Source organism: Ceratotherium simum, chromosome 5 (assembly GCF_057802395.1).
Source record: "Ceratotherium simum simum isolate JZ-2026a chromosome 5, ASM5780239v1, whole genome shotgun sequence".
NCBI classification, from domain to species: domain Eukaryota; kingdom Metazoa; phylum Chordata; class Mammalia; order Perissodactyla; family Rhinocerotidae; genus Ceratotherium; species Ceratotherium simum.
This window is the reverse complement of record NC_141904.1, coordinates 23887313-23914394: the sequence shown is the minus strand read 5'-3', so window position 1 is coordinate 23914394 and position 27082 is coordinate 23887313. Positions and strand designations below refer to the sequence as shown.

The 27082-nt window shown below is 35.5% G+C and overlaps 1 protein-coding gene across 3 annotated transcripts in view; it reads left to right on the top strand.

The window, feature by feature from the left end:
* TBC1D5 (TBC1 domain family member 5) overlaps positions 1–27082 on the top strand; it is a 537118-nt gene that overhangs the window by 36415 nt on the left and 473621 nt on the right. For all 3 annotated transcript variants that reach the window (XM_087430599.1, XM_087430597.1, XM_087430598.1), the window contains exon 2: positions 6880–6942. The gene's annotated coding sequence lies outside the window, so the exon portion shown is untranslated. The remainder of the gene's footprint in view (positions 1–6879; positions 6943–27082) is intronic.

Below are 27082 nucleotides of genomic sequence, written 5' to 3'. Positions count from 1 at the left end.
AAAATAACTCTAGTAAACTACACAATTTTGGCAGTATGGACAGAGTGTTTCCACTGGGAGAGGAAATCATTAGCTCTTGAAACTTGGTCTCTAATAACTTTCTTTACTAAGTCCCTTTGTGTCTCTCTTGTTTATTTAGAGTACTTGGTTTTTTAAAAAAAATGCTAGAAAATGCTGGTCTGGGATTGTGTTGCAGTAATTATGGTGGATGTAGCCTCTGCACTGCTAAGGAGTTACCCATGTGTTTACCTGTATCTTTACTCTCTGTTTTTTCTTGCACCTTACACTGTCCATCTACATCTTCAATTAGTTGGAAAATTTTCAACCATGATATTTGAATATTACCTATACTCTCTTTTCTCCTTTATATTCTTTTCTAATCTTGATCTGTTTTGTGTTTTAGATCATTGTTACTCAAAGTGTAGTCTTCACATAAGTGCTGGTCTTCAAACTGATTTTATTGATCTGTGATGAATTAGGGCCAGAAATTCAAAGGAAGCATTTAGAAACTTTTGATAGCAACTTGATATTACCATGGCATCTTTTTTTTTTTTTGAGGAAGATCAGCCCTGAGCTAACATCCATGCCAATCCTCCTCTTGTTGCTGAGCTAACATCTGTGCCCATCTTCCTCCACTTTATGTGGGACGCCGCCACAGCATGGCCTGACAAGCGGTGCGTTGGTGCGCGTCCGGGATCCAAAACCTGGGCCGCCGACGCAGAGCGCGCGCACTTAACCTCTATGCCACGGTGCTGGCCCTACCATGACAACTAAGCACATGATGTTTTTAAAAGGAAATTCACTTTTATTGCATTTTTCAGAAGTTTTTGTCTGCAATGGATTGGCAATTTTAAAATCTATTCATCATGGATAGTTTCAGAAGTATTTTGTTAAACATCTTTGTTCTATTCTTTGTATCTCTTAACTACTCATAGGTATTTTCTTTGTCTCCCTGAACTGCATTTTAGATAGGTTTTGAAAGTCTTTCTTTTCATTTACTAATTCTTTCTCTATTTATATTGACTCTGTTTAACTTTTACACTGAATTAAAAATTTTACCTGTGTTTTTTATTTCTTGAGGTTTTATTTAATTCATATATATATTTAAGCCTTTCTATTGCTTGAAACGTCCTTTTTGTATAATCTTTCCAATAATTGAAGAATCTGTAGTCTAATTCATACTGTCTGTTGTTTGTGTTGGCTCTCATTCGTTGTGTCTGGTATCCTTGTATTGTGATTTTTTTTTTTTTTTTTTTGATTTGAGTAGAGTCTTTTGGAAAGTTGTTGGATTTTTTGAGGCCTGGGTTGAAGTTACTGTCTTTCTCTGAGAATTTATTTGCTTATGCTTCCCCCAGATGTCTGGGGATACTAGCAGTTTAGGAGCACTTTAAATGATATCTTCATATGAGATTTATTGATTATGAAAGTAGTGTGAATTTAGTCTGAAAACCTTTGTGAAGGTTCCACTTTGTGATTACAGTGTTAAGAAATGATAAACCATTCGCGAAATGATAAAATTAGAGATGGAACACAGATTAGTGGTTGACAGGGGTTAGGAGTGGTGAGGGTGAGGGATGGGTATAAAGGGGTAACAGTAGGGAGATCTTGGTGATGGTTTTTTGCTGTTAACATGAGGGTGTAGCCCTTTGGAGAAACAGCTTTATGTAGGGGTTTCCTTTTGATAGACTTTTTTTTTTTTGTGAGGAGATCAGCCCTGTGCTAACATCCGCCAATCCTCCTCTTTTTTTGCCGAGGAAGACGGCCCTGGGCTAACATCCGTGCCCATCCTCCTCCACTTTATATGGGACACCGCCACAGCATGGCTTGCCAAGCAGTGCGTCAGTGCGCGCCCAAGATCCGAACCGGCGAACCCCGGGCCGCCACAGCAGAGCGCGCGCCCTTAACCACTTGTGCCACTGGGCCAGCCCCTGATAGACTTTATTTAGAGTCTGTCTCCTGAGCCTTGTGTAGCCATCACAATGTGAAGTCAGTTTCCCCAGCGCTAGGCACGTACTCTGAGGATGAAAGCTGGTTTCCGCGTTTCCTTACTCTGCGTTCATTTTGTTTGTAGCTTAGCTGGATACTGTCCTTCCTTGCGAGCTAAGTAGTTTGTTATAACAGATTTTGCTTCTGACTTTTAAAAGTGGTCTCTAATAGTATCTAGTCTGTCATACTGCTGGAAATCAATGTCTCCTCTATCTACAATTTAGTGTTATCCAGTATGTTGCTATTTTGTGCCTCGGCTCTCTTATATTTTTGTTATTATTATAACTATTTTGTTTATCTCTTTCATCTATCAGACTTCTCATGCAGGCCTAATCTACACCCAATTCTATTTTCTAATCTTGTTTCCCACTGTTCTTTCACTAGCCATATTATGGTTTATTAAAGATATCGTGTATTGTAGCTACCATTCTTTTACTCATGTCATTCTATCCTGTTTAAATGCTCTCTCTTCTTTTGACTCCAACTGCTCCTTCTGGCACTGTGGACATTTTGGGCTGAATAATTCATTTTTGTGGGAGACAATCCTGTGTATTTTAGAATGTTAGCAGCATCCCTGGCCTCTGCCCACGAGGTGTGAATAGTACCTCCCATTTATGACAACCAAAAGTGTTTGCAGACATTGCCAAATATCCTTTGGGGGGCAATAATCCCCCATGGTTGAGAACCACTATTCTAGCCTTATATGAAATTAGTCTCAGTTGAAGAGCCTTCTCTGATTATCCCTGCCTGTGGCTTTTACCTTCTGGAGTTTCTGTAGTGCATATAGTCTGGATTGTACACTTGCCCCTTTTTACGTTTGGTTGTGAATTTCTTTCTCTATCTCCCTCCCCACCCTCTGTGTTAACGTGTGTGTATGTGTGTCTGTGTGTGTGTGTATCTGTCTTATTTTCCCAAGTTCTAAATGGTGGGGACCATATATTTTACTTTTTTGTTTGTTTGCTATTTTGATCAGCCCTATACACTTGTTAGTAGCTTTAGATACATTAGTTGCTTGCTTTTTTCCTTATTTTTCCATTTTTAAATGGTAGTAATGCAGGTGTAGGAAATTGAATCACTCTAGAAAATGTGGAGAACTTGGAGGTGTTCTAAATTTTGAGCCTCTGTTAATGGTATTTATGAGACTTGCAGATGACAGAATTAATACCCATGTAACAATAGTGTATATACCCAGTAATAACTGTGGAAAATTCAAGACAGTGCAAGATAGTATCAAGATATAAGAGAGATGTAATTTCTGTTGGATGTATCCATTATGTTAGTAACCAGAAAAATGTGCAGTAGAGTAGAAATAAAAAAATAGACTGAGACCTATAGAAAGTGGAAGGATTTGTAGAAGCATGAAGTACGAATGATTAGTTCTACAGAGTGAGATGAGCGAAGTAATCAGTATGTCGGGCTAAATTGTTAGGAATGATGGATGTAGCATCTGGTTAGGAGTGACTTTTGTAAAGCTGACAAAGTGGTATATGAAAGCTAGTAAGCTGAAAACAAGTTGGACACAGAGAGATTAGCTTCTTACTATCAATTTAAGAGAAACATGTATGTTGTGCCCCAATTGGGAAAGATACAGCTCAATTACAGATTTCTCCCCACTTTTTATTTTTGTTATCAGCAAGTTCCAACTAACAAAATAAATTGAAGCTTGAATCTAACTACTTTTATAAGGTGCTTTTCCTCATCTAGGCCAAAATCTTCATGAAAAATAATCGTAAGCATACTGTGTTCAGTGTAGAAAAATTAGAAAATAATGAAAAGTATGGGGAAAATGAAAGTTAGTTACAGTTCCCAAAGCCTAAACCACTATTATCATTTGGGTTAATTCCATTCTCTTGATTTTGATATGGTGTCAGTCTCTCTCTCTCTCTGTAGAGATATATGATGTGCCTTTATGTATATATAAATATGTACTCTGTGTGTGTATATGTATGTATGCGTTTGTATGTACATTTATATAAAATAGGTTATTTTATATGAAATGTTTTATAGTCTGTTCTTTTTCATTTCGTATTATGAACATTTCTCCATATCAGTGAAATACTTAAAATGATATTTAGTGACTACATAGCATTCTATTCTGAGATTATCCCAAAATTTATTTAACCATTCACCTATTAAACATTTAGGATTTCAGAGACTGGCCCAGTGGTGCAGTGCTTAAGTTTGCACGCTCTGCTTCGGTGGCCCGGGGTTCGTTTGTTCGAATCCTAGGCACAGACCTACGTACCGCTCGTCAAGCCTGTGCTGGGGCAGTGTCCCACATAGAGCAACTAGAAGGATGTACAACTATGACAAACAACTATCCTCTGGGGCTTTGGGGAGAAAAAAAGGAGGAAGATTGGCAACAGATGTTAGCTCAGGGCCAGTCTTCCTCAAAAAAAAAAATTTAGGATTTCTGTCATATATATACACACACGTACATACATATACATATACATATACATATAATTTGCAGTGAACCACTCCATTGAAAAATTTTGAGTACATCTCCCATTTTCTTTGAAGATTTTAAGTACATCTCCCATTTTCATTTGACTCCACTGCATTCTACCTCTTGTAATTTGCCCTGCAAAATTCATTCTACCTGTCTTCTTCAGTAAAAGGAATCCTAATTTTATAGCTGAGCATTATCACTACAGTGTTGGAAACTACATTTCCTGTCCTCTCAAGTGGTTAGGTGTGGCTAAAGGACTAAGTTATGGTTTATATACTATAAGCTGAAATATAATATGAGAGTTAAAAGGGAGCAGGGTGGGCCTTTTTTTCCCTTTCTCCTGCTGCTGCCTGCAATGTGGATGTCTTAGCTGAAATTCCTATAGCCTTCTTGGAGTATGAAATGACTGAATAGAAACAGTATATGGTAGAGCAAAAAGATGGAAGGAACTTGGGTCCTCAATATTTGGAGCTGCCACAACAGCCTTTGTCTACTTCTGGACATTTATGTGGAAGAAATTTTCTCCCTTTTTTATTTTCCTCTCATTTGAGTCATTATATTATTATTATTTAAAAAATTTTTTTGGCTTGGGAAGGATATGACCTAATCCTAGCTGATAAAGGATACCATTGTTTAATGTTCTCTGTAGTAATATGATAGGTCAAATATAAGGAAACATGCATTGTGTCACGGTAGGTTCTAGATCCATGTTGAAACCCAAATCTACTTTCAGACTGAAGAGAGATTAGTTGGTATTGAAAGGAAAACACTTAAAATGATAAATAATTTCTGGAGCTCTTTGATAATTGTTGAATTTTGTTCTTGAGTGCTTTTAATAATTATCACATATATTATTTCAGAAAACGCTTGATAGCTTTTAGGCAAAGAAAAAAAAAGCAACCACAAACATTGAGGGTTGTATATTGTATCAGAATAATCCTTAAAGCCCTATAAATTTTTAATATTATTAAATATCTTGGCTAGTCACTTGGACAAGGTCAGCTCATAAATGTGACTTTTAATGCTCTCATATTAACTTTATTGGAAGAATTTTGATAAATGAAATTTTTAAAAAATATTTTTTATAACTGTAGACTTTTTTTAGTATTCTACGAATATTATTCATAACTTTAGTGAAATAAGTGAAGGATACACATTTAAAAATATAATAAACTTTTTTTTTTGAACAGTTTTAAGTTTACAGAAAAATTGAGCAGAAAGTACAGAGAGTTCCCATATATCCATTCCCCAAGGATACACATTTTTATCCATATTCTGCTGCATATATAAACAAAGACTTTACATCCGTGAACCAAATATGTATTATTTTTTAATAAGAAAACCATACACTAATATAACTCATTTTATTCTAACCTGGGGTTTCCCACCCTCAGCACTATTCACATTTTAGGCCAGATAATTCTTTTTGTGGGGGGCTATTCTGTGTGTCGTAGGTTGTTTAGCAGCATCCCTGATCTCTACTTACTAGATGCTGATGATACTTCCCAGTTGTGACAACCAAAAATGACTCTAGACATTGCCGAATGTCCCTTGGGAGGCAAATTTTCCCTGTTTGAGAACCATTGCTCTAACCAATTTATGATATTTTTGAGATTTGCCTCAATTTTTATGTCGGGCTCAAATTTAAGGGGTCTATAGCTCAACGAACCTTCATATAGAAGTTGCGTAGACAAAGTTAGAATCTTCCTTGCCACTTGGGAACTGTAGGTAGTATACATAGTCTTACTGGGTCTCAGTTTCCTTGACTGTAAAATAGGTAAAATATTACCTAACTTGAAAGGTTGTTTTCAGAATTCATTGAGGTAAATTATAGAAAATACTTAAATTAATTTTAGTTTCTTTCTCTTCAAATGTGCTGTATTGTTGCATTTATTCCCTTAAATGTGTCAAAAACCCATTGCAAAGTTCTTATTTCTGTGGGAAAGGCTATCATAGTTGGGGATCTACTACTGATGGATTTCAAGAATACTATTCTGTGGGTGAATGAAAACTTTAAATAAATGTTAAATGAAGACTGATTTATGAGGTCAATTGTGTTTTGACTCTTTGTGGTGCTCTAATTAGATTGTCACTACATTCAAATTGTAACAGTTAAGTGATCTCATGTGTTCTTTCAAGGACTTTGAGCTTCTCAAATTGAGGATAGCATTAGATGTCAGCCAATCACTTTGTCCTTCGAAGTTTTTGTTTTCACATCTGAAATCCTGCCAACTGTGACAGCTTGTGTGTCAGCTCCAATAGAGGAAGCTGGCCTCTGTCAACTTGTACTTAGTCCACTGAAGACTTCTAAAAACTTGACATAGTTTACAACTAATAATGTCCACTTCCCATTGCTACTGTGTAGAATTACAAAACATTGTTCAATAGTGAATGAAATACCATCTGTAATAATTAAGGTTATTCTTATTCTACTCTTGCAGAAAATTTCCAAAGACTTGGTGAAGATAGGAAAATCATCAGAAAAGCTGTAGTACTATTATACTGTAAGTATTGCTTTGAAAAAGAAGTGTAAGTTAAGAATGTTTTAAGTATCCCATTGTTTAGGGGAAAATATGTTAGGCAAAGATATTATATGTAAAATATAGAGGAGGATATATTATAATCATGTTAATAATTTATAAGAACTAATCCTACGCAGTCTTTTAAAAACGGAAAATGTGTTCTTATGTATTGAGATGAGGATTTTACCAATAGCATTGAAAAATATTTCTAATTCTAACAAAGATTGATCTAGTTTGTGTACATTTGCTTATTTAAAACTATCAGATTCCAGAAAATCATTGTAGTTTTGTAGGTTTGTGATTTGTTTGGGTGACTTATTGTTTAGGTTATTTTGCAGAATTATTTATTTGCTGATTTATTTATGTATTTCATTATTTATTTATTTGATTATTTAGTAAATTATTTATCTGATGAATTATTAATACATCTTCATGACATGCTTTAAATTATTTATAACTTAATTTTGAGTTTATTGCTTTTAGACGCTGCATTGTTACTGACTAGTTTTGATTTTTTCTTTGTGGTTCTTTAAAATTAAAGTATTAGCTCTAAGGCAAAAGTATATTCATTGCAATGCTCATGGATTTTTTTTTTCCAAGTAATTTATGGTAGAGGTAAAATTTCAGTATGCTTTATTTAGCTCTAAATTTACCTGTTTAGGGTTACTGGTGATAGAATGTTTGTGTGTTGTGTGCATACTCATTGTAGGGTCACTTACAAATTAATAATATGGCCTATAGTCTGTAAACTGAGGTTGAACATGTAAACCTCAGTCCACATTATCCTTTGTATCTCTAAAGGACAGGTCTGTATTTCTTACTTGCTTTAGAATAAGTGATGGTCTTAGTTATTTTATTTTATTGGCAAATCTATTTCACTACTGGAATATTTTTAGGAAAGTTCAGAGAAATGAAGTCCAACTTAGATTTGGATCCCTGAGATATAAATTTGACTAATGTAGCTTTTGTTTTTTTAAAATTTCCATTATATGTATATTTGGAAAACAGCATGATGTTTATATAGATTTTTATATCAGTCATAGTGACATATTTATTTCATATCATATCTCTTACGGAAAGGTTTATACTACTTTATTTTAATGAACTAAAATGGACGTGGGTCTTTATAAATGTAAGCTATAGTTTCTCTGACTTTAGCTAATAATTCTCTTATGTAAAGTTTCCATTTTTAACCAAATATGGTATTTCTTCTTTCTTCGGACTGTTTCATAAAGTAGTGCAGTTATTAGGATTCTCTTGTTGAATGGGTTTTATGAATAGGTTAAAGTAGTTGTTTGGGTAAAAGAGTGTCATGTGCATAACATGGTCTCTATTCTGAGTGTGAATTACTGTGTACCTCACAGTTTTAATGTTTCAGAGAGAAGTAGCATTGTACATTTCAAGTTAGGATACTGTTGAAATATGGTGAAAATGACCTCTGTTAGACAGGTTTCACTATAGAATTGTAAATTATGCATATGCATACCCAAATTTCTTATTTTGAAATATTGAATATATGAATGTTTAATTGGAATATTGCTTTAGTATCTCCATATGCTTGCCTTAAAGGAAGTGGTTTCATTTGATTTATATACATGGATTAAAAAATGTGTGTATTGTACATATCTGTGACTTTTCTTTTCTGGAGATGAACAACCAGATACTGGTAGATAGGGAATTTTATTTTAAAATGTGCTTCAGTGTGCCAGTCTGGACTTCTTTCGAAGGAAAAAGCTGCCTTCTCCAATGTTGAATAAGATCTACTGTATTAGTTGTCATGATAATATACCCAGCCCACACTATTAACATGTGTTTGTGAAGTACCAGCTATGTCATCCAAGTGACCTTTCCTTGGAAGATACGCATATGTGTGCACACACGCATGCACATGTGTGAAATTTTCTCCTGACATCAAAATAATTTTTTTGGACTTGTTTTTTAAAAGAGACATTAATGGAGATTATCGTAATAATAGCTAGCGTTTGTTGAGCACTTATTGTGGGCAGGCATAGTGCTCATATCTTTTACATGGATTATTTGTTACTCATCGCAGTGAGGTAAGTACGGTTATTATTTTCGTTTTATGAATGAGGAAACAGAGACTTACAGATGTTAAGTAACTTGCTCATTGCCACACAGCTGACAGTAAATGATGGCGCTGGGATTAGGGTTTATTTACTCTGACTCTCTAAGGTCTTTTCTTAGCTCATTACAGTTGGTATAATGTAGTTTTTAACGAGAGTTATTTTTTGTTATTTTAGAGAATGTAGTTATTTATATAGATTTAACTTGCTAAGTATATTCACTTTGCGTTTCACTTGGTCATCTTTTTTAAACAATAGGCAGTATTAGAGCTTCTTGAGTTTTCTGATTGGGTTCTTGTAATCCAGTACAGTGGATCAGAATTATGTACAAAAGAAGAATTTGTGCCTCAGGGAGATTGTGGGTTTGCTTGGTGGATGTTCAACACTCAAATCAGATCCTTTGACTCTTTAGCCCATTTCCAGGGCTCTGTTAGGTCAAATCTGATTTCCTTATAAAAATAATGGTATTTTCAGGGTTAGATAAATACATATTGTTAAAAGAATGATTAAGTGTCTGGTGCCTAAGCTTTTATGGAAATGTCCACAAGCATACTATTAAATTAACTCTAAATATAGTGTTTAATACACAGTTAAGCATTTTAACATGTTCATAAAAAGGAGAAGAAAGTAACCAATTGTAATTTTAGACACTTAAATGTAATTATTTAAAAGATTCTAGGGGGCTGGCCTGGTGGCGTAGTGGTTAAGTTCGTGCACTCCGCTTCGGTGGCCCGGGGTTTGCAGGTTCAGATCCTGGGCGCAGACCTATGCATGACTTATCAAGCTATGCTGTGGCAGGCGTCCCACATATAAAGTAGAGGAAGATGGGCATGAATGTTAGCCCAGGGCCAATCTTCCTCAGCAAAAAGAGGAGGATTGGCAGCAGATGTTAGCTCAGGGCTAATCTTCCTCACCAAAAAAAAAAAAAAAAAAAATTCTGGAGAGCCTCAGAGAGTAAGGAAAAACATGAATTTGGTGTGAGGCTAGGAGAAAAGGATCTTTTCCAACCCGGTTTGCTACGTGAAGACAAAGGGAAGCCTCCATCCTGGGTCTGAAACACAAGGACATCAGAAGATGGATGAGTTAGAGTTAGATATCAACAGAGTTTGGGTGATGTTGTATGAGTGCTTTCAGTAACTGCATCTGTCTGAATGGCAGGGTACTATGTGAATCACTCAAAGTTTTAAGCTAGATTTTTCAAGTAAATAATTACTGTTACATCATAAAATCTTCAAAACCCATGATTTAGGTAATATAAAGTACTGTAATAGCTAGGATGACCATATAATTTATCTTCCAGTTCAGAATAGTTTTGAGAGTGAAAGGGTGTACTGTAATATGCCAGGACAGTAGGTGTAAATTGGGACCTTCCTGGGCAAATTGGGACCTATGGTCACCCTAGTAATATCTCAAATTCCTATTGAGCAATTCTTAATAGTCTTATATAATGAATATTTAAGAAGAATGTTAATTCACATGCAATATCTTTAAAAATGTTTTATTTTATGATTAACTTTTCTTATGGCTGGTATTTATGTGCTTTTGTTAGCTGACCAAGGCAGTTTGTGGCTATGACTTTTATAAAGTGTGACTTCTGATGTTTTACACCTTTTGGAACCTATTTTCAAGGTGAAAGTAAAGAGAGACTACTATTGGGAATAGAAAGATAAGTATGGCAAAGTTGATCATAGTATAGTAGATAGTTCTAAAATTTTTCTTCATATCATACATTACAGGATTTTTGTGCTTGTTTTGCCTTGTAAGTCTTCTAATTGATGGCATGTTTGACATTGTACTGAAAACTAATTCTATTTGTTATGCCTTCAGAATTTATAATTTTATGTTGGATGGTCTAGTGGTCTTTTTATTTTTCTTAAAAAAACCATATTACATGTCATATATATTGATAGGTTGGCAGTTTTGCCAAAACATTTTTGAAAACAACTGTTTTCCCTTGGTGAAAATCTGGGAAAACAGGAATCTCTAGAAGAGAGTTGCTTAAACTTTTTTGTTTTTTCTATCATTATTTTTTTTATTCCCTCTTGACATGTATTTATCTAACATGGCATATTACATTATTGAAATCACAATTAGATTATTAAATTTAGATTTCTAGTTTATTTGCATTTGGAGTATAGATGATTTGTTAAGTTGAACTAGGTGACCACACTGGCATATTTGTGTTTGAATGTACATTAAAAAGAAAAATTCTTATGCAATAATTCTCATTCATTCATCTGTATACTATCAGAACTCTTTTTGTTCAGAAAGACCTATTATGCCTGGTAACAAAGGTAAGAGCGTCCATATATTCTGCCTGGAGTTTGTCACAGTATGAAGCACTTTATGAAATACTGCTGTAGTTGTAAGAGTAATAACATAGCTTATGTGTTGGCTCTGAGAGTAGCTCCTTTATAATTTTGACAAGTAAAAGTACAGCCAAAGGTCGAGTTTAAACACAAAATTTCTTTCACACCTCATCCGTTTTGTGGATTGCATGTGAAGTAGTTTGGGTACCTGCACTGGTATTTTAAGAGAGCAACCCAAGGTTGTTCCCATGGAAGTGTTTCAAATATCTTTCCCTCTATCTCTGTGTGGTTGCAGAGTTTGGCATGAAAGTGTACTTGAATTCTGGACTAATTAAATAGAAGCTTATTAAATTTAGAGTTTGCAAAATAAAAAAGCAGACTTATACTGCAGGGATTTTGTAGGGCATTAAATAATACTGACATGTAAGAGTCTTTAATAATACTGAATACTATACTGATTAAATGTAGTGTCTTAGTGTTGACCACCTTAGTATTGATGTTGCTCAGTGAAACAGTAAACACCAACAACATAGCAACAACAGCAAATACAGAAAATAAAATTACACAAATGAAATTATATAAGCATGGCATGCCTATACATATGCAGTTGTTGATCTATTTATTGGATCCTATGTTTGACTTTAATTTGGCTAAGTAAAAGTTGGAATATTGAAAAGATCATATATAGGAAAGCTTTCTATTAAAAAACTTATATAGAGAGAATATACATATGTTCTACAGTGGTTACCAACTCTCTTTAAGTTATCCTCAGTACACCATACCAAGAAATTTAGGCCAAAGAAAGGATGTTTGGAGGATAATAAAATTGGCAAGGTCTAATTTTTAGTGTAATTGATAAAAATGTTGCTTTCTGTTTTGGAAACACTTTTTTTCTGTGTTCTCCACCACAGTGTGCTTCTTGCTGTAAGACTTCGAGAGTAATAATTTCAAACAAGGCTGGTGCTGCCCCGTAAGGGGAATTTTGGAAACTATTAGAAGTGTTTTCACTTGTCACAATGATTGTGGGAGTGTGTCTGGCATTAATGGATGGGAGTCAGGAATGCTAGGTGTCCTGCAATGCATGGGACAGTCTCAGACTACAAAAAATTGTCCTGAGTACTACATGTCTTTTGAATGTCTGCCTGCTTAAACTCTCGTCAAAGTAAAGCATAATACTTCAGTGTAGAATAATACTGACAAATTTTTACAAAATTTTACATGAAAAATCTGATATTTTAGGGGAAGTTTGTGTGGAGGGGAAGCTTAAGTAGAATAAAGACATTCTTAAGTAGAAAGTTTTTAGTAGAATAAAGAAATTCTCAAAATTTTTTGAAATTTACTTCACACATTCTTTCCACTTCCAGATTTATAATGTTTCTAACTATATATTTAGTTGAAAAGTTTTCAGTTCAGTAATGCAGTTTACTGAAAGCTCAATAACACTGATTGCAAGTATGCAACAGAGGATGTTCGACTCTTTTAACAGCAAACTAAATTGTAAAATTAATGGATCTCATTGAATTTTATTAGTTAATAAGTATTGCTTAAAGCCTATTTCATGATTGCCATCCTAAATATTAAAATTTTACTTTTTAGGATAATGATAATAAATACATTGTTAAAATTTTATTTTAAATTAGTTGTAGAAACTTAATGTATATATACCTTAACAATGTGGTAGGATTTCTGGGATAATTTGTAACCACACTGTACCATGTCTTAGCATAGGTAATTATTTTGATACTACGCTTAGATATAAAACACGAGTCAGTTGCACTGATACCACATTTTATAATTTTATCCATTTCAACAGTATGTAATTTGTCTTGATGTTTTAATCTTTATTTTCTGCTTTTCTCTTAACATTCAATTTAATTTTTGTCTGTAATCACAACACTAATTTTTATTCTGGATTTCTCATATACTTCTCCTCTTTAATTCTCTCGTATTTATAGAGAATGACTTGTGATCTTTTTTTCTCTTAGATCCAAGTTTATTTATTATATATAGATGCAAATATATGACTGTCCTGTTCTCTCTTCTTAAGTAGCTATGCCTAAGTATTTATATAATGAAATAAATATTTCATTATAAATTACTTTTATTTTTCGTTAATATTATGGTTAGGGAATTAATATTGATTATTTAGAAACACATTCTGTGTGTAATTAAAATTTTATTTTCTTTGAATTTAATTTCAGAATAGTACAGGAAGTGAAAGGGGCATTGGATCTGGTGGGATTGATAACCATTGTTCTAGAAATGTGCACTTATTTCTCATAGCTCTTCCAACTCTTATGCTTAAAGGATAATTCCAGATTAGATTGGAGCTACTTATATACATGAAAAAAATGTAGAAGGCAACAATTCATGTAGAATTAAATATTTCAGCATAAACACTCCTAGTTAGGGGCTTACTCTGATTTCTTTGATATTTTATAAATGAAAATTAACTGCATATGAAGTATGCATAATAATGGGGTTGAAAGATGAGTTATTTTTTTGGTCCATAAGGCGCCCAAATAGTGTGGGCACAGTTTTTCACTTAAAATTTGAAAAGAGGAAGTCAAGATGGCGGCGTAGGCAGACTCTGAACTCACCTCCTCCCGCGGACACAGCCAATTTACAACTACTCGTGGAAAACATTACCCCTGAGACAGAACTGAAAACTGGCTAAGAGGAACTCCTGCAACAATGGACAATCCTAATTGAGGTGGAAGAGGCAGAAACACCCTTCTGGAGAGAAAAAACGCCGCCTTCACAAGCCACCAGCTTCACGGCCACCCGGGAGCGGCCCAGAGGTACGCAGCCCTCCCTGGAGGAGCGGTGCCCCGAGCCGGGGAGCGCCCCCGCTGTGGGCATTTTGTGGACCCAGCACTATTGAGACGAGTGCCATAATATCTGACTTTGCCTGCTACTAAAACATTGGAGAGTACCCCCAGAAAAGCTGGTTCACACAGAAATTAAAACTGGCTCTTAAAGGGCCCACGAGCAAACTCACCCGTTTCAGAAAGCAACCTAAAATCAGAAAGAAAGGTGCACAGTGCTTTGGTGAAAAGAGAGTCACCTAATAGGCCCTGAGTGCATCTCGGTGAGAGGTGAGACCTCTCCAGGGACTGGGACATTGGCGGTGGCCATTGTTGTGGCCTGGTGTGGGCATGCTGACACAGACTCAATTGGAGTTCTCCCTGAGGCCTGCTAGCCCAGGGTCTGCCGCACCTGCTAGAACACCGATTTAATTCAGCTCAACCAGAGCAGGCAGCCCACCCTAGAAATTGGCCCCACCCAACAACAAGCCCTCAGGCAACTTGTGGGTCTGCATAGATTGGTGACTGGATTCTCTGCAGCCTGGCAACTGAGCCGACTTAAGTGGGGCAGGGCGTGCACAAGGAGCAAGTGGAGAGTGTGGGGCAGTGGTGGAGTGTGTGGGGCTCCCGCTGTGGAGAGACTGGGTCCGCTTCGGGAGGTCGGGGTGCGCACATGGGCCAGGACTGTGTTGACTGTGTGTGTGGACCTGTGGGCGGCAGGGCTTGTCAGCTGCAGAAGACTTGTGCTTCTCAAAGACCCACGTAGGGGGTTTGCCCCACCTTCCAAAGCCGGAAACAATTGGGTGCTCCCATGCCTGAGGCCAGCCCCACACAGCTGCAATCCTCAGAGAGCTGACAAGAGACCTAAAGGCTGGAGGCTTATAGGAATTGTAAGGCCCTGAGCCTAACAACTTGCCACGCTGGGGGCCTACTCACTTAAAAGAAATACTGCAACACAAATGTGGTATTAGAACTTGCAGCCAACTGTGCTGGGGCTCCCCACACCTGATAAAGAGACTGAAGGGCCCACAACAACTACAAGCAGCTGAACATTACAACAGCTGGCCAGGAACATAACTCAGCCTCCCTGGGTGCCTACAGGGAGAGCAAACAGGCCACAACAGAAGGACACACGTAGCCCACGTAGGGGTCACCCCTGGAAGATTGGGAACTGAGGGAAGCACACTGCAGGCCTGCTAAGCCATCACTTACATAAGGTCACCTATCCAAGAGCAAGAGACGTAGCTGACCTACCTAATACATAGACACAAGCACAGGGAAAGAGGCAAAATGAGGAGGCAAAGGAATATATTCCAAGTAAGGGAACAGGACAAAACCCCAGAAAAGAAACTAAGTGAAACAGAAATGAGCGACCTACTGGACAGAGTTCAAACAAAGAGTGTTAAGGATGCTCACTGATCTGGGGAGAAGAATAGATGAATTCAGTGAGAATGTCAACAAAGAAATGGAAGATATAATAAAGAACCAATCAGAAATGAATACAATACTGGAAATGAAAAATTCACTAGAGGGACTCAAAAGCAGAGTAGAGGATACAGAAGAACGGATCTGTGAGCTGGAAGAAAGACTAGAAGAAATTACCCAAGGTGAACAGGTAAAAGAGAAAAGAATTAAAAAGAGTGAGGACAGTCTAAGGGACATCTGGGACGACATCAAGCGCACTAACATCCGTGTTATAGGTGTCCCGGAAGGAGAAGAGTGAGACAAAGGGGCAGAGAATCTATTTCAAGAAATAATAGATGAAAACTTCCCTAACCTAAGGAAAGAAACAGACATCCAGGTACAGGAAGCACAGAGAGACCCAAACAAGATAAACCCAAAGAGGCCCACACCAAGACACATCATAATCAAAATATCCAGAATTAAAGATAAAGAGAGAATCCTAAAAGCCGCAAGAGAAAGTCAAGTTACATGCAAAGGAAACCCCATTAGGCTATCAGCTGACTTCTCAGCAGAAACCTTACAGGCTAGAAGAGAATGGCATGATATATTTAAAGTGCTAAAAGAAAAAAACTTACAGCCAAGAATACTCTACCCAGCAAGGTTATCATTCAAAATGGAAGGAGAGATCAAAAATTTCCCAGACAAGCAAAAATTAAAGGAGTTTGCCACCAAGAAACCAGTGCTACAAGAAATGTTAAAGAGACTGATTTAAGGGGAAAAGAGAAGACCACAAATAGGAAATATTATCTGTTTCCATGATAGGAGGGTAATGGATACAAATGCACAAAAAAGAGGTTAGATATGATATCAAAAACATAAAAGGAGGGAGGAGGGGAGTTAAAGAGTACAGCTTTCAGACAGAGGTTAAACTAAAGAGACTATCAATTCTGTATAGAAGAAGAAAGGAACAGAGAAGGACTACTAAAACACTGAGAAAAAAAAGTTAAAAAATGGCAGTAAGTACATACTTATCAATAGCTACTTTAAACGTCAATGGACTAAATGCTCCAATTAAAAGGCATAGGGTGGCTGATTGGATAAAAAAACAAGACCCATATATATGCTGCATACAAGAGACACACTTCAGACCTAAAGACACTCACAAACTGAAAGTGAAGGGATCGAAAAAGATACTCCACGCAAATGGCAATGAAAAGAAAGCTGGGGTAGCAGTACTCATATCAGACAAAATAGACTTTAAAACAAAAACTGTAAAAAGAGACAAAAAAGGGCGTTACATAATGATCAAGGGAACAATCCAACAAGAGGATATAACACTTGTAAATATCTATGCACCCAATGAAGGTGCACCTAAATATATAAAGCAGTTATTAACAGACATAAAAAGAGAAATAGACAGTAACACAGTAAATAGTAGGGGACTTTAACACTCCACTTACACCAATGGATAGATCATCCAAACAGAAGATCAATAAGGAAACATTGGCCTTAAATGACACACTAGAACAGATGGACCTAGTAGATATATACAGAGCATTCCATCCAAAAACCGAAGAATACACGTTCTTTTCAAATGCACATGGAACATTCTCCAGGATTGATCCCATATTAGACCACAAAACAAGTCTCCATAAATTTAAGAAGATTGAAATAATACCAAGCATCTTTTCTGACCACAACGTATGAAACTAGAAATCAACTATAGGAAGAAAATCAGAAAAGCAACAAATATGTGGAGATTAAACAAAATGCTACTGAAGAACGACTGGGTCAATGAAGAAATCAAAGAAGAAATCAAAAAATACCTGGAGACAAATGAAAATGAAAATACAACATGCCAGAATTTATGGGATACAGCAAAAGCGGTTCTAAGAGGGAAGTTTATAGCAATACAGGCCTATCTCAACAAACAAGAAAAATCTCAAATAAACAATCTAACAATGCACCTAAAGGAACTGGAAAAAGAACAACAAACAAAGCCCAAAATCAGTAGAAGAAGGGAAATAATAAAAATCAGAGCAGAAATAAATGAAATAGAGACCAAAAAAACAATAGAAAAAATTAATAAAACAAAGTGCTGGTTCTTTGAAAAGATAAACAAAATTGACAAACCTTTATCTAGACTCAATAAGAAAAAAAGAGAGAAGGCACAGATAAGTAAAATCAGAAATGAAAGAGGAGAAATTACAACAGACACCTCAGAAATACAAAAGATTATAAGAGAATACTATGAAAAGCTATATGCCAACCAATTCAACAATCTGGAAGAAATGGATAAATTCTTAGAATCATACAACCTTCCAAAACTGGATCAAGAAGAAGTAGAGAATTTGAATAGACCAATCAGCAGTAAGGAGATGGAAACAGTAATCAAAAACCTCCCCAAAAATAAAAGTCCAGGACCAGACGGCTTCCCTGGTGAATTCTACCAAACATTCAAAGAAGACTTAATACCTATCCTTCTCAAACTCTTCCAAAAAATTGGAAGGATTTTGAGGAGGCGGGGAAGCTCCCTAACTCATTCTACGAAGCTGACATTACCCTGATACCAAAACCAGACAAGGACAACGCAAAAAAAGTAAATTACAGGCCAACATCACTGATGAACATTGATGCAAAAATCCTCAACAAAATACTAGCAAATCGCATACAACAATACGTTAAAAAAGATTATACACCATGATCAAGTGGGATTTATTCCAGGTATGCAGGAATGGTTAACATTTGCAAATCAATCAACGTAGTACACCACATTAATAAAATGAAGAATAAAAATCACATGATCATCTCAATAGATGCAGAGAAAGCATTTGACAAGATACAGCGTCCATTTATGATAAAAACTCTGAATAAAATGGGTATAGAAGGAAAGTACCTCAACATAATAAAGGCCATATATGAGAAACCCACAGCTAATATCATCCTCAATGGTGAAAAACTGAAAGCTATCCCTCTAAGAACAGGAACCAGACAAGGATGCCCACTCTCACCACTCCTATTTGACATAGTACTGGAAGTCCTAGCCAGAGCATTCAGGCAAGAGAAAGAAATAAAAGGGATCCAAATTGGAAAGGAAGGAGTGAAACTGTCACTATTTGTAGATGACATGATTTTATATATAGAAAACCCTAAAGAATCCACCAGAAAACTTTTAGAAGTAATAAACGAATATGGTAAAGTTGCAGGATACAAAATCAACATACAAAAATCAGTTGCATTTCTATACACTAACAATGAAGTAGCAGAAAGAGAAATTAAGAATACCATCCCATTTACAATTGCAATAAAAAGAATAAAATACCTAGGAATAAACTTAACGAAAGAGGTGAAAGAGCTGTACACGGAAAACTATAAAACATTGCTGAAAGAAATTGAAGAAGACACAAAGAAATGGAAAGATATTCCATGCTCTTGGACTGGAAGAATTAACATAGTTAAGATGTCCATACTTCCTAAAGCTATCTATATATTCAATGCAATGCCTATCAATGTTCCAACAACATTTTTCACAGAAATAGAACAAAGAATCCTAAAATTTATATGGAACAACAAAAGACCCCAAATAGCTAAAGGAATCCTGAGAAAAAAGAAGAAAGCTGGAGGTAACACACTCCCTGATTTCAAAATATACTACAAAGCTATAGTAACCAAAACAGCATGGTACTGGCACAAAAACAGACACACAGATCAATGGAATAGAATCGAAAGCCCAGAAATAAACCCACACATCTATGGACAGCTAATCTTTGACAAAGGAACCAAGAACATACAATGGAGAAAAGAAAGTCTCTTCAACAAATGGTGTTGGGAAAACTGGATAGCCACATGCAGAAACATGAAAGTAGACCCTTACCTTACACGATACACAAAAATTAATTCAAAATGGATTAAAGACTTGAATGCAAGACCTGAAAATATGAAACTTCTAGAAGAAAACGTAGGCAGTACGCTCTTCGACATCGGTCTTAGCAACATATTTTCAAGCAGCATGTCTGACTGGGGAAGAGAAACAATAGAAAAAATAAACAAATGGGACTACATCAAACTATAAAGCTTCTGCACAGCAAAGGAAATCATCAACAAAACGAAAAGACAACCTAACAATTGGGAGAAGATATTAGCAAACCATACATCTGATAAGGGCTTAATCTCCAAAATATATAAAGAACTCATGCATCTCAACAACAAAAAAACTACCAACCCAATTATAAAATGGGCAAAAGACCTGAACAGACATTTCTCCAAAGATATACAGATGGCCAACAGACACATGAAAAGATGTTCAAAATCATTAACTATCAGGGAAATGCAAATCAAAACTACAATGAGATATCACCTCACGCCCGTCAGAATGGCTATAATTAACAAGACAGGAAACAACATATGTTGGAGAGGATGTGGAGAGAAGAGCACTCTCATACACTGCTGGTGGGAGTGCAAACTGGTGCAGCCATTATGGAAAACAGTATGGAGATTCCTCAGAAAATCAAGGATAGAACTACCATATGATCCAGCTATTCCACTGCTAGGTATTTATCCAAAGAACTTGAAAACACCAATGCATGAAGATACACGCACCCCTGTGTTCATTGAAGCGTTATTCATAATAGCCAAGATTTGGAAGCAACCTAAGTGCCCATCAAGGGACGAATGGATAAAGAAGCTGTGGTATATATACACAATGGAATACTATTCAGCCATAAGAAAAGATGAAATCCAGCCATTTGTGACAACATGGATGGACATTGAGGGTATTATGCAAAGTGAAATGAGTCAGAGGGAGAAGGTCAAATACCATTTGATTTCCTTTGTTAACTAGTAGATAATAACAACAATAAACAAACATGTAGAGACAGAGATTGGATTGGTGGTTATCATAGGGGAAGGGGGGAGGGGGGATGGCGAAAGGGATAATTCGGCACATGTGTGTGGTGATGGGTTGTAATTAGTATTTGGGTGGTGAACATGATGTAATCTATGCAGAAATAGAAGTATAATGATGTACACCTGAAATTTATACTATGTTATAAACCAATGTTACTGCAATAAACAAAAAATTAAAAAAAAACAAGTAACTAATGCTAACCAATCAGTGTTTGGGGGGACCCTGAAATTGATAAGTGATGTAATCGTTGACGGCCATTTTAACTGTTGCCCATATCTCTAAATCATTCTCTTGCTTGACAGAAACTAGGAAGCTGTTGCTGTTTTTGTTACATTTTATTGGTTTCTTAAATGTTACATTTGGTTACTGGCTTCTTAAATGAAACCTAATTCTAAAATAATCCAATTAAACCATACTGTGACTGAAAGTGTGTGTGCACGCACCCCTGTTTTTGTACAGATACATGGTTTTGTTTATCGTCAAATTGACACTGTTTATAATGCATGTGAGCATAACTTTAGGAATGAATATGTAACAGTTTGTCAGTCATAACATTGATTTAATGTAGAGACTGTCGTCTGAAGACTAACAACTGTTGTCATGGGGTTACCCTCCAATCCCACAGGCATCTTCACACAAAGAATACTTGCTTCTAAGTGCTTCCTCTGGTATTATTTACTATGGTTACTGTTTCTCTAGCTGCTACTGCCGTTTTCATTCAGAGTTATGCTGTGATGTGTTAACGTGATCTAGAAGAAGGCCAAAGATTTCATATCCTTGGAGGTTGGATAGCTTTACTCTGTTCCTTATCTATGAATTCCAACTCATCATCTTTTTTCTGGCTTAACTTCTTCATTAAGTGGAAATAGATCTTAGGAAAGGTTGAGATGTCTTTATTTTACTCTCAGACTTGAGTAATAGTTTGTTTGGGTATAGAATTCTAGGTTGAAGATAATTTTTTTTTTAGAATTTTGAAGGCTTTGTTTCACAGCATTCAGTGTTGCTATCAAGAAGTCCATTGCCCTTTTTTTTCCCCTCTACCTTGTTTTCTTCTGTGCATGACCTGTTTTTATCATTCTGAAAGCTTTTAAAACCTTTCTCTCTGAATTTTTATGATGATGTGTCTTGGAATGGATTTTACTCATTATTTATACTGGATCTTAAAGGACCCTTTCGTTCTGGAAGTAAGTGTCTTTCAGTTTAGGGAAGTTATCTTGAATTATTTTCTTCTCCTTGACTATTGGTTAGTTGTTTGTTTTTTCAGTTCCCTTAGTTGTAGATTTGCCACCAGGGTAGTAGAGGTGGGATGTGTGAGGTTGAATGTTGCTGGACTGTGGGCAAAATGGTCTGCTTCTCCTTAGTGTCGTTTATTATAAGTTCTCACATGAGTTACTTCCTTGGATACGTTATTTCTCCATTTTCCAAAAATTTGAGATCTCTTTGTGGTTTTGGGAGGGAGAGGAAATAAGCCCATGTGGTTAATCTTTGTTGAATCAGTGTTTTTATGTGCCGTTCACTTCTTACCTCTTTTCCTGGCTAATTCATCCTATAAGATGCAGCTCTTGAAAGCTTTCCCTGATTCCTCAGTGATATCACCTCACCTTCCACAGACCTTTGTAGAGCACTTATTATACCACATTGTAATTCTTAAATTATTAGATTATTGCTTATCTTTGTAATAAAAACAGGAACTGTCTTATTTTTTACCAATGTCTCCTTGCAAAACATAGTATTTCTTAAGTGAATGAAAAAAACATACAGAAATGAGGTAGATAGTAGGTAGCAACAGGACAATTTTGTCAGAAGAATTGTAATTCTTATTTTAATCCTATTCATGTTTGATAGATAAATAAAACTAATGGAGATTTACTTCTTTTAGTAAAATATTAATACTGTTATTGTCCTATGGTAATCAAAGAAATGTCTTTGTATTGAAGCTAAATTACAAAGTAGTCATGTGAGTTTCGGTATAAAGGAGAATGTTTCTTAATGCATTTAATTAACAATTAAACTACAAGATATTAAAAAAACAGATAACCAGTGAATATTTTATATATTAAAGAAAGTCCAAAAAAATCATAGAAAAGAGGCAAGGATGGAGAAACAGTCTTGTCTTCTTTGGTTAGCATAGCATTCCAATAATTCCAAATAATAAAATTAAAAATTCTAAGAAAACAGGATATATTTGTTTTGTAGTTTCAGGATAAAGTTCGATCTACTATATTTTTTCATTCAAATTAACTAATTTTCCCCTGTCTTAAGATCTTGTAATTCATTTGGAGTTTCATTAAAATATTTTCTGGAGAGTACCAAGTTCACACTTACACTGTTTTTATCACTCCATCTCCTTCCCTTATCTTTCATTTTGTATCCCACTTCATGTATCAGATTACACTGAACCCAGTACACACAGAAAACTTTATGAAAAGCTCAAATCAAGTGCAGAAAGATCTTACGGAGAAAAAATATAATTATGTTATTGTATAAACTTTAAAATGTTGTCTAGCAGGCTAGAACTGCTTAACAGATGTGATTGCTTCATTGTTTTAAATTTATGCCAATCAGAGTTGATAGGATTTGATCACACTCTAGTAGATTTATGAGATAAATTATAATATTGCATGACACGCTTCAGATAGAAAACATCAATATAAGTTGAATATGGTTTCTTGTTTAAGATAACAAACCAGTAATTCTTTAAATCAGATGGTTGCTACTTTGAGAGAATATTTATGAGTTTTTCTGAAAATTAACAGTATTTTTGATATTTTCTTCATGGTGACAAAAAGTGTAGTAAACTTTTGTTTTAGTGTACAAATGTGGATGTCAGTGGGAGGCAACTTGTTTCTATTTAGCTATAGATGACCTGTCACATCTCCAAAGACCTATAAAAAATGGGGCTGAACTTAAAAGAAATTTGCAGAAAATTTTAATACAAGATAAAAAGCTTGTCATTGTGGTACTGATTTCTTTAGAGTAAGGTTTCATTAGATATGTCTAAAGGCTTACTAGGAATTTTCTTTTCCTTTTTTTTTTTTTTTTTTTTAAAACAGGTAGAAGTTTAATACCTCACATAAGCAAAGAAAATCAAAAAGAACATATTCACTAATGAAGTGACAGGTTCCCCCTGGGAAGTTAGAGCCAAGGAATGGGAGTCAGGCTCTCAAGCCTGTTTGTTTTAACAACAAATGATAGAACCAGTTATTTACAAGCCCCTGCTAAGAATATTTTTAACTTCGTTTAGGACATCTACATGGTGGAGTCCCTCAGTTCAATTTTGGAATAAAAGCAAGGAATCTCTTGAGAAGTTGATTTGAAGTTGTTACTAAGTCAAATCATTTGTGAAAAGAGAGTAGCATTTTTCGTTTCTTAGATTGGAATTTTAAATTTTTAGTAAATGGAGACTAGTCAAACCAATGATTTTTAAGAAGGTAGACCTCCATGTTTCAGGTAAAGATATTGTAAAATCTTTTAAATTTTTTCAGAAGAAAATTATTTACATCATGCCTTAGATTTAAAATATTTAAGAAATATTTCAGATATTCAGGAAATATTTCAAATATTAAAAATACAGAGGATAAATAGAACAGGCAACCTTAAATTTACTATGCAGAATTAGTATGTTAACATTTACCATATATATATATTTTAAAAAACATTTTAAAGTCCTGCCTTTCCCAGAGATAACCACCATTCTGAAATTGGTTTATATCCTTTCTGTCTGTGTTTTTAGACTATTACTATATTTATGTGTTCATTAACATTGGGTATTCTTACTAACTGAAATATTCTATTAGTCTTTATGCAGTTTGCTTTTTTATCCTTTTTACCCAACATTGTTTCTGAGCTTTTCCTTCTGTTTTTACATCTGGTTTATTAATTTTAACTGTTCTCTAATATTCCGTGATAGGAAAACATCAGTACCACAATCTGTGTATCTATTTCTCTTTGGATGGACATTTAAGGGTCAGGATATTTTGCACAGACTTCTTCCACAGATATTCACGTGGCTCTGCAGGGCTCAGTGTTTTCAGGACTTGGGACAAGCTGCCATCAACTCTTAACAGCCTTGTATCCAGGATCTGGCATTAGGCAGCATCCTCAGGCAATTTGGTGCCACTAGAGCTGTTGCTTTGTCTTCTCCTGCTGAAGTTCCTCTACCATTAAAAGCCAGTCACGAAGACGCCTGCAGACAACTTTGTCATGCTGCTCTTTTTAAAAAACATCCTCCTGTCCACCCCTGGTTTAAAAAACATAGAATCTCTATCTTTCTTTTGTATTTGTTTGAAAAAGATGTCTTTTGTTATATTTTCCAGTTTTTACATTTTTGATTTATTTTCACGTGTGGGAGGCTAGGACCTATGCTTTCTGGGGGTTTATTTTGCCATAGCAACAGGTACACTGGGTCTGTGCATAAATAAGATGTGGTTTTGCTTAATGTGAACAATATGATTTTGTGTCCAGGTAGTTATTTAACTGTTTCAGTTAATAACAGTGAAATATTGAGTATTGAAAATGATACATTGTTCTTTGTGAACATTATGGAATTTTTGAAAGATTATTTGAAAATTTTATAATCTAAATTGCATTCTTTGGTTCAGATTTCTACTAGAATTTTCATTAGTCAGGCTTATTTTATTTTAATGCATTTTGTAATTTGGTAGAAGTCATATGTTTAAAACTATACTTAACCATATACTACACACTTAAGACTTGGATTGTGATGCACTCTCAAACCATTGAAGAGAAAGCTGTCAATTTATGAAATTCTTTGACTGTGTGCCTGACAGCTTGAAGCTGCCTCATAGAATGCGAAATATTAGAATATTAACGTATTAACCCTTTCACTGAAAGTATTTTTTCTTGAAATGAAAAAAGATTAAATAAATTGCTAGATCTGGATCATTTTTTGCATATCAGTAGTTTCAGAAAGCTGAAAAATGTTTGTGCTGTGTAATAAACAGATGCTGCTCTAACAATGCAATACATTATGTACCAAAAATGATCTCTGTTTTAATCATAAATGCTGATTTAATGAGACAAGACTAGCTTACATCAAAAATGGATTTAAGATGTGATTTTTTTGCTTTGTGTTTTTAGAAAAAACATAGAACATAATTAATAGACATACCTTTTAACATCATTGTCACATTTTTTAGAGTATTTATTTCTTTGATTTTTACATGTATTTTCTTTTTTGAATTCCCAGGAGTCTGTAATGGTTTTGTAAACGCATTCAAAATAGTTACTAAAATTTTTTATAGATGATACCTCATCTTGCCCTGTATTGTCTATTTTGCATGAAAAAAATTCGTGTATGTTCATGTTTTAAAGTTTCTGCCTTTTTTTGAGGGAGGACTGTATATTTTTTGTAACTTGGGGAAAGTTTTAGAGGAGGAGATGGTCAGTCAGTCAGTGAATTGGTGACACTTGAGGTTTGGAGCTTCTCCCGCACAGTGTGCTTAGCTTGCCCCTTGGGTTTGCTGTCTGCAGTCGCCGCGACCTTTCCTCGTCTGTGAGCGAGCTCCTTGCTAGGCTCTGCCTTCACGTCCTCTTCACTTGATTTCATTCCCTCAAACTCAACTGCAGGTGCTGACTTTGAGCCCTTAAATTCTTCTACATCCGAATTGTACATCTAGACTGACAAATTTGCCTTTACATATGGTCATATAATTCTATATTTGGAAAAATATGCCATTGTGTGTTTTATTCCACTGAACCTCGCAGAGTTAAATGTAGTTTGGATGCATAGGGAGGAATTAATGATTGGAAGATACAGAGTTGGTAAATTATTTATTCTGGCCCCGAGGAAGCTGAAAAGCTGAGTGAAAGACTAATAAATCATTTGTGGTAGTGCTGGTTGTCACTTCCAATTATTTTAGACGGTTTTGTGATAAACTGCAGCACCTGCTAGATAGCCGCACGCCTCCCTTGATGTTGGTGGTGCAGCTCGTGTAGTCGATTATTGGAGGCAAGTTTGTGTAAAGTTTATTTAGGTTGGAAAGGAAATTACTCTTTTTAAGTCAATTTTGTTGCTTTTTCTCATTGTTGTGAGTGCTATGAAAGAATTTCTGTGACATGGCAGGGAATCTGGAATGTACATACCGCTTTAGCCAGGGGAGACTGTCTTTATCTTTTGTTAAATTAAATACTTGAAGAATTGAGCTTCTTTATTATTCCCAGACTAATTAAAAACTACTTCTACCGAGATGATTAGTATGCTAAAGATCAAATCATCCTTTTGATATTATACTATTTAATAGAGAACCACTCCTGCTGCTCGACCAGACGTTTTTTCTTCATTCTTTGTTTTTAATGGTTGAAACTTTGAAACTAGTAGTGCTAAAAGGTAGTGAGGTCCCTCTTTGCACTAGTCCTAAACTCAGCTGCTGTGAACGTTGGAGGCATAAAAGAACCTGAGAGAAAGCATAGCCTAGACTGTTCTGGTTCTAGCAGTCATGAAATGCTACTGTAAAACTCCTTCAGAAATAAATTATGAGCATCATATAATGTGCATGCTTCATGCTTGGAATTATGGTCAGCTCTTCGTCAGTGTTTAATAATTATTTATGTTCAAGCCCAGAACATGAAGCTTGTTTATACATCAGAGTA